Consider the following 7,683-nt stretch of genomic DNA (forward strand, 5'->3'; position numbering starts at 1 on the left):
CTGCCTCCTCTTACTGACGGATTTGGACGACCTGACTCCAGCCCCACACTGTTCCAACCGCCAGCACAAGATGTTGACTTAATGGAAGGGGGTTGGCTATGGATGGGCCCATATGCGTTTGTATTGGGAAAATATGGCAGAGCAGTGTGTCTGTGTTTCTGTTTATTCAATAGGATTGTGTGTGTGTGTTTCTGTGTGTCTTTTCTCAGAGTCCAGACTGCCTACATCCATCATGCCATGTCGTTCTGGCAGAGAGTGGGACTCAGACAGCTTCACTAACACACGGTCAGTTAAATTGCCTGTTAAATTGTCCTGGTCTGTAGCTATCTTAGGTGTAGATAAAAACACTGCACTTAAAGCCTGCACTTAAAGGCAGACATTGTCAAGTAAATGCCAGCCTCACTCCATGCATAGACAGAAAGAGAGAGAGGGAGAGGGAAAGACAGAGATTCTCTAAGGGAATACAAACACAGCAGAGAACTGGATGGGATTATCTGTGTGTGTGTGTGTGTGTGTGTGTGTGTGTGTGTGTGTGTGTGTATGTGTGTGTGTGTGTGTGTGTGTGTGTGTGTGTGTGTGTGTGTGTGTGTGTGTGTGTGTGTGTGTGTGTGTGTGTGTGTGTGTGTTGCGCATATCGCTTCACTTAGTTATTCGGAATCCAAAACTTCACCTTATGATTTAGAGCATGTATTTTATCAAATATGAAACAAATATACATTTATATATAACATATTTAAAATTAATTTCCATGACATGGCACTTGATCAGCGATCAGTAGTCTGAATAATGCAAGAGTTGTAAAACCAAGACACCTTTTCATCAAACATCACTGTGTTCATTTAATGATTAAAACCATGGTTGCAGTCCAGTAAATCTGACATCTTGCCATGTGCAATCACATGAAAAATTAAGTGTCATTCTTTATACATTACTGGGCTTTTGTGGCTAATTGTTTCCTTTTTGTGAACCTGGAGCAGAACGAATGCAAGGATGGCTCCCCCCCAACCAGAGAGGTTGTGGTATAGAAAAAGTGGGCCCGGTACAGCTACGACAAGTACTGGTCATAAGACAAATGAAAGAAAATCAACTAAAATTAAATTGTTTATTCACATAGACATACTTTTCCATGGTCTCCTAATAATTCTACCTTCTGACTTTAGATAAATAATCATTTTGATAATTCCACAACATGGCTGAAGGTAAGCTAACAGATAGGAATAGATATGAAATTGCTTTTTATGCAGATTTTAATGGATGCAGCTTAACATTCAAGATGACAATATTTGTATCCATTTATATACATTTTAAATACTAATCATGCATTATTCATACTTATTTAAAATGAATTTATTCAAGGAATAATTTAAATATTCTGATGGTTATGAGAATGGTGAGTCAAATATATAGCCAGTGGATATAATAACCTGACAAAGATGTTTAAGTAATAGTTGCGTCATTTAAAGTGTCCATCTGTTTCAACTCTTTCACTTACAATACAGCGAAATAAAAAATTTGACTATTTTTTTCTTAAAACGGCATCTTAAAAAACCACATGTCTTTTCCTCAATGTTCATTTACAATAGAATCTGTATGATATTACATGTGACCATACTTAAAACCAGCGGTGATAGAATATTGATTAATGGATAGACTGCCAACAAAAACTCAGTGAGAGGTCATTTCTATTAACATACATACAGTGCATTAACTGCATCAATGAGCAATATGTGCAACGATGGCTGTTAGAACATCAATATATGGCAGCAGTTGTTACACTGCTAATATCTGCAAAACCCAATCAGCGGTTTTCAAACCATGTAATTATTTTTACTCGACAGCTAATGGGAGAGAGAAGACTTTGTACCTCATAATAGTTGTACTTAATTACTTGTAGTATTTCCCGCCATGTCGGCAGAGGAGTGTGCCGTGACATTATCTTTCCCCAATCCGGAATCTGCACTGAAACTGGAGTTTATGGAACTACACTTATTAGTATGATTTTAAGACTTGATCCTGAGCCTCACTTTCATTGGATAAATATTCATACACAACGTATCCACCAGAAAACTGACCCTGTGTCAAGTCCCTGTCAGTCAGAAGTGCTCAAATGAACTCAGCATCATGTTTTCATGTCTGACTACATGATTTTAAGCGTTCATCATTGTGCAGGTCTGGGACCCGGCGCTAGGGGGCAGAAACACTCCACAAGTAGTACCAAAGTGTGGCTACTGCTGGGGCGCAACTTTAGTTTTTTTCTGTTGTTATTTGTATTTAACATGTATCTAGTGATGTTAAATATAGCTTAGTAAGAGCATGGTCTTTTTGAACAATAGATCTACTTGATGTAGTGATCGTATATGTTAATAAGAATGCTTTGGATTACAGAATTGCAGAATTTGCCTCCCAGCATCCCCCGCTACCCGGAGTAGGATAAACGATAGACAATGGATGGATGGATGGATGGAGAATTTGCCTCACATTGTGTGCGCAATATGGGACTATAAGGGAAGTTTCAGCACTATGAGTAAACATTTTCATAAAACAGACTGTGAGGTTTTTGTTTTTTTTTATTTTTTTTACTTCAGTCCCTGGGGGCACAATTTATTTTCTGTCTTTTGTGTATAATTTTCTCGCTGCACTTGTTAATAAAGATGCCAAAAATCCCAAGCGCAGAAGCTCGACAGTCCCTCTCTGCGCGGGGCAGGTCGAGCGGGGACGGTAAGGGTTCTTGCTGGACGTCTAAACTTCAGCGAGATTTATGGTAAGGTGTGGGGGGGCGAGTGGAAAGAGTGTTTTTTTCTGTCACGACATCACATCGAAGCCTTTTGTTTCATTTGTCACAGGCGTCAAGCGGTCTAGTTAATTCCAATTTGGCGCTCTTTTTCACAGATCAACGAGAAAACCGAGCTGGATCACCTCCGTGCACGGAGATGCGTTCAGGGGTTGCTTGCGCGCGTAAAAACCCTGGTGTGCCTTCAATCCAAAACGTGCGCACGCTTTATCTTGGTGGAATAAACACTTGAGCGAGACTGTTTTTTCCACTTTGATATAAATTAGGCGATCCACCAATTATGGGGGGCAAATTCACACTTCCTCCTAGAAAATCTAAATTACACATAAGTAGAAGTAGGAGCCTCGGATGTTGAAACAACGCGAAGGCGTCACACCGGGTTGACTGACAGAACCCGGCAGTTTGTCCCGGATCAATACCCGGTAAAAAAAAATATAAAAACCAACTGCGACCTTCACACTCTCGCAGAATGGCACTTTTGACTCCCTCTGTAAAAGTCCCTCACAATTACACGGCAAGTTTTTACTTGAAGCGGTTAACGTTGTATCCAAATGTGCAGAGCGGCCTGGCAATAATTAGTTATTAGATATTACATATGCATAAACGACTTGGTTTGTGGTGTTCCTTTTTTTTTGCATCAGCGCAGGAGGAGGGTTGCATCTGTTAGGGTCCAATGTTCGTCTTAATTACTGGCCTTCATGTTCTCCGTGGCCCTCAACCGTCTTTAATTAAAACCTTGATTAGGGGGGAGGAGGTCTCGGGCAAGACTATTACCAGATGGGTTTCCAGCAACACTAATAAAGACTTTATCCCGAAGCTGCCTGCCTGCGCGCCATAAAGCAGCGAGCCTCCGTGCGCGTCCGTATCAAAGCGCGGCGCTCGGAGAGGTTGTTAATTACGCCGGTGATTACTTGTGTAATTACGGTTCGTCTGTGATTAGATTTGGGGAACGTGGAAGAAAACAACGCACGGTTCTATACAACCCTTGCGCTGTGCAGACACTATAGGCTTTAACACTGTATAGGCTGGGATGTGGAGTGTATTCGCAGCGGGGGGGTGGGAGGTGTGTGTATGTGTGTGTGTGTGTGTGTGTGTGTGCGCTGCTGAATAACCGGCCTATAAGAGATGGGATGAATAAGATCAATTGTGACGCGGTGACCCGCAATGCATCTCCTAAGAGAAGTCCTCGATAATCTACGCTCAAGGTACGCGCTGCCTCTGATCACGTGACCGAGCGCGAATTTCGGAGCTGCTCTTTCCCCCTCCCTCCGCTTTATCCTCTCCGTGCTCGCGCGCGTGTACGTGTGTTTATTTCAGACGCTTCCCCTCCACGGCGGCTTTTAGCGAGCTCGCTCCAAAGCCACGAAGGGGTCAACTTATATGTCACGCATTAATGACGGGCTTCCCCCGACCTTTCTGAACGTGTGGGACCCCCACACCCCCTCCCCAACTATCCCCCCCCCCACACACACACACACACACTCCAGCCATGTTATTTTCAAGTGTTGCGTGGGGGTGAAAAAAGGCGACACTGGAATCAATAATGCATTATGACACATTCTTGCAGAACCGCATATTAGCGATTAAAGAGTCGCCACATTATGAGTGTATCCCGCCAGTGGTCTGAAAGTCGCCACGCACACGCGGAAGGCGCGCCGCTGCCTTTACGTTCAAGCCTTAGAAACTTGCAAATAACAATCAGTTCAATTATCCTCAAAATATTTACTTGGGGGATATGATTTGTCATCCAGACACGGCGGAGGGGAGGAGGGAGAAGTGATTTCTTGCTGCACTACGTGCGTCCATTTTCCAGACGGTTTGTCGTCGTTATTGCCTGATTTAGTGTGTGTTGTTTTACGCGGCCCGGTTTTCTGTTCGAGTTCACGTACTGCGCCGCGCCTCCGAATCAATTTATGCATATCACAGGGATCTTTGTTGAGTTTGTCACGTTTCGTGTTTTATCTCCCGTCTCCTCTTGCTCGGAGCCATACATGCTCATTTTCAGTCGCTCCCACTGGCCTGGGCGCGATGGTTTGTGCATTTATGTGTGTGTGTGTGTGTATGTGTATGTGTGTATGTGTGTGTGTGTGTGTGTGTGTGTGTGTGTGTGTCATGGCCCGGGTGCGGCGGTGTCGACAGTTTAATTACCATTCCTCCTCAGATCCTCCCGAGCTGCTCCTCTGCAGCAGGTGCTCCTGCCTCCCTGACCCTGCGCAGAAAAAAAAGGAAAGTGCCAAAGGCCAGGTGATGGCAATTGTGGAGTTGCGTCTATTTTTACGAGCATATTCCGCCCCTTCCATTAGGACTGACAGAAAATACTGTCTAATGAGATCTATACAAATGCCATCTGGTCACCTGTCACTCAATGTACCTGTTGATTCTCCAAAATATACAATCCGTGCCAAAAAATGGCCACAAACATCGTATTTAATCAATATAATTACAAAGTAACTGTTATGTTCCCGCTCCCCTTGAGAACTTCGCTCTAAAGACAGGCGAGTGCGCTGTTCGGAGCCACCCAGCTCCAGTTTATCACTGCAAGTGAGAGCAAAAAAAAGAATTATCCAGCACATTGAATATTGACAAATAAGTGCTGGGTGTCAACCTTGTACGAAGGGTCACGCATCATCACCGCAACTAACTAACCGTGGGTTGGCGCACCATTGGATGGCCGAAGCAACTATTTAAATAAACAAGTAAATGAAGAAAGTGACCCAACGCAAACAATCCGGAGCCCTCTGCCGTTCAGACGCTATTCGAATGCTCTAATAGGTCAGAAAAAAACAACCTTAAAACGTGATTCAATCTTATAGTTGGTTTTGAACCACGCACACATTTATTTTGTACAAATGAAGTTGTAGAGGAGTGTCAGATAAAGTTTGATAATAAAGTTTCAGTCAAGAGGTCTGAAAATAAGGTGTAAAAAAATCGTGACTGATGACATTTAAAAAAAAGTCTCAATCTAATGCAAACTATGGGAGATTTAGTTCGAATCCACTGGTTTACAGCAGCTGGTGAGTGGAGGCTGCCCTCCACTCATGAAGATCAGACGAAACCATCCCCAGAACTTACATGCTCAAAACACGGCACAGAATAAGATATTGGTTTTTTTTTTAACGTCAAGTTGCGTAGAAAACCAAAAAGGAAAAACTAGCATAGTCTCCAGTCCGGCAACACCCAAACACTAGGTGTTATATAGATCCAGATATGTTTGATGGTGCTGAATCCGGGCCAACACCCTTCAGCTGATGCGTAATTTCCCTCGCCGTGCGTAATTAACTGCGTCGCCGGCAGACCTCGGTGTGTATAACACTTTATTTTGAACGGTGCAATACGCTTCCATTAAACGTTATTAAAGCGCGGGGAGTGACGAGCTCTCATTTGTCTTGTCAGGACATCTGACAACCTCGTTAGCTCCCATTTTCCCCTGTCAGCTCACGGCGCGACATGGACACTGACTTCAGCTACTCCTGGCAAGTGAGTGATAAATGCGCCCTGCGCAAAACAGCGGCGTTATTGTTGCCAACACTAAGCATCAGAATCAATCACCGGCAAGCCTCCGTGGCAGGTGTCAGTCTTCCCTTTTTTTATTACTGCCTACTCACAATCTGTAATCTAATTTAAAGGGTCATAGATTTGGGGGCATTATATCCCCCCCCCCTTGCTTGGACTTCTCCGTCCAGCCGGCCTTGATCATGCGCACACGGGCGTTTTTGTTTGTATTTTTGTTTTGCGACACACGGACCTTTTGCAGCAGATTAGCGGGCTCGCAGATTGAATTGTTATGAATATTTGCGAGCGAAGATCTTGCTATTTTGCAAGAAAAAGGAGGGGGTGGAGGGGGGGTAATGGCATGGGATCTTTCCGCTCGCTGCACTTTCAGATGCAATTGTAGATCGAAGTCAGACTTGTCACGTTGAGCCAAAGTGAATTCCTAACATCCAGGACGTGCCTGTCTACTCCGGACAAATTGCATCCAATCACCCCGGGGGAATTCGGCTAATGTCTCGATCCAGGGCCGGGGAGCATGGAGAGAAAACAAATCAAACTCTGCACACAGAGCGTGTAGGGCTTATTAAAACATTTCACACAGGGGGAGGGGGAGGGGGGGGCAAAACGTGGGGGGTGGGGTGGGGTGTCCGTACGTGTGTGCGTGTGTCTAGGGGGTAATTAGGATATACAGTCCCTGGACCAAGTATGTTAAATAGGATGCATCAGCTGACCAGAGCGCACTGTCTGCTCTGCGAATGGCGGGGTGCGCAACAGCAGTTTGGGCCTTCTCTGCCTTCACCGCGGACAGGAGAGTCATCCAAGGCCTCTCACCTCATTTACGTCCAGAGAAATTGGTAAATAGAATGCTTTAAGTAAAGTTTTGAACTTTACGCACAGCAAACTTTTTTTAAAAAAAAAAGTGAATACGAGAAGCACTGAAGCAACTAATTCCACAACAGCACTTACCTCTCGGATCCCTTTTCGAAGAGAGTCGATGATGAAGAGCCCCCACGGACTCGGCAGCCACGCACCCTGCTCTCCGCGCCAGGCCTGTAAACAATAAGCTCATGAGGCGCAGGCTATGGCGATATAATGTTCTGCATGGCTAGAGAGGGGAGGTCGATCATTACACAATTTGTTTTTTAAATTTGAGCAGGAAGACGGGGGAGTGGGAGTGGAGTGAGGTGTGGATGGGGGTGGGGTGGAGGGTTGAAGCTCACGCCGGACACCCGCAGTTGTAGATACACGCTCCGTAATTCAAAACCCCCCCTAACACACACACACACACACACACACACACACACACACACACACACACACACAACATACCGGGCCTCTTTCCACACCCACGTGCACCTGGTTAATGAAAAGGTCTGGTTTCAGTGTATGTGTATGTGTGT

The sequence above is a fragment of the Fistularia commersonii genome, chromosome 27, assembly GCF_037954325.1.
Source record: "Fistularia commersonii isolate RoL2024-O1a breed Wild chromosome 27, RoL_Fcom_v1.0, whole genome shotgun sequence".
Taxonomy (NCBI): domain Eukaryota; kingdom Metazoa; phylum Chordata; class Actinopteri; order Syngnathiformes; family Fistulariidae; genus Fistularia; species Fistularia commersonii.